Source organism: Penaeus monodon, chromosome 31, assembly GCF_015228065.2.
Source record: "Penaeus monodon isolate SGIC_2016 chromosome 31, NSTDA_Pmon_1, whole genome shotgun sequence".
In the NCBI taxonomy this organism is placed as follows: Eukaryota; Metazoa; Arthropoda; class Malacostraca; order Decapoda; family Penaeidae; genus Penaeus; species Penaeus monodon.
The window spans coordinates 62,047-62,966 of record NC_051416.1 but is presented as its reverse complement, the minus strand read 5'-3'; the positions used below and the strand labels follow the sequence as shown (position 1 = coordinate 62,966).

At 35.7% G+C, this 920-nt stretch overlaps 1 pseudogene; it reads left to right on the top strand.

Moving 5' to 3' along the window:
• LOC119592802 overlaps positions 1-194 on the top strand; it is a 3,656-nt pseudogene extending 3,462 nt beyond the window's left edge.
• The last annotated feature ends 726 nt before the right edge of the window (positions 195-920 follow it).

Genomic DNA, 920 nt, shown 5'->3' with positions numbered 1-920 from the left:
ACATGTCTGGAAAAAATTACCTTGTAAATAAGGTTTAAAGTCATTTGTTCAAAGTTTTGTAAAGTGTAAATTGTATTAAAAGTTTTGAGAAAATACTCATTTTATTAAAGGAACCTGCAGTTGTAGTATTACTATCATCATGGAGCAAAAAGTGCGAGTTAGAACCATTTAATTTGAGACTGCTGGCTGTATAATGGACTCGATGGTCAAGGTGAGAAGTTGCAGCACCATATTCATTTTGTAAGTATGCTTTCATTTACAATTCTTAGACAAATATATAGATTTAGATACTGTTTTAAAGATGTTTCTCCTGCAGATTTCACTTTGTCAACATGGTGAAGTGTGCTGCTGTCAACTGCCATTCAGGGTTCAGACAACCAGAGCAGAGAAGGAAAATAATAAAGCTGGTAGATGTGGCCTTTGCAAGAACTGTCTCTGTTCCCAGTACTGACAGGCTTTTATGGAGGAGGTGGATCACTACCCTGAAGTGCTAAGACATGGTGGGACTGAGACCATGCAGGTATGGGAGCTACATTTTCTGTTGGAGGATTTCGTCCAAGTGACCTTCGAGAAAATAGTGGCAGAGTATGACTTCAACTGCTACCCAGAGGTGAGTGCATTTTCAGCAAATATCTTTCCATTTCATTAAGAAACATTTTTCTGGGAAGTTGAAAATGGTAATGGTGGTAGTGATATCTTAAAAACTGGGTTGCAAAAGTTGAAGGGGAGATTTTAGCTTTACTTTCATTGTTCTTGTTCTACTATTTACTTTGCATATCTTTGTTTGTGCTTCTCATTTATACTGATAATGTCTTTTCATGTGTCTTCACTTTTTTACAGTAGCCTATGGCTTTGTTTACTTTTTTTGCTGTGTTTACATTATTTTATTTAATAGCTCCTTTAGTATCATATATTTTTTC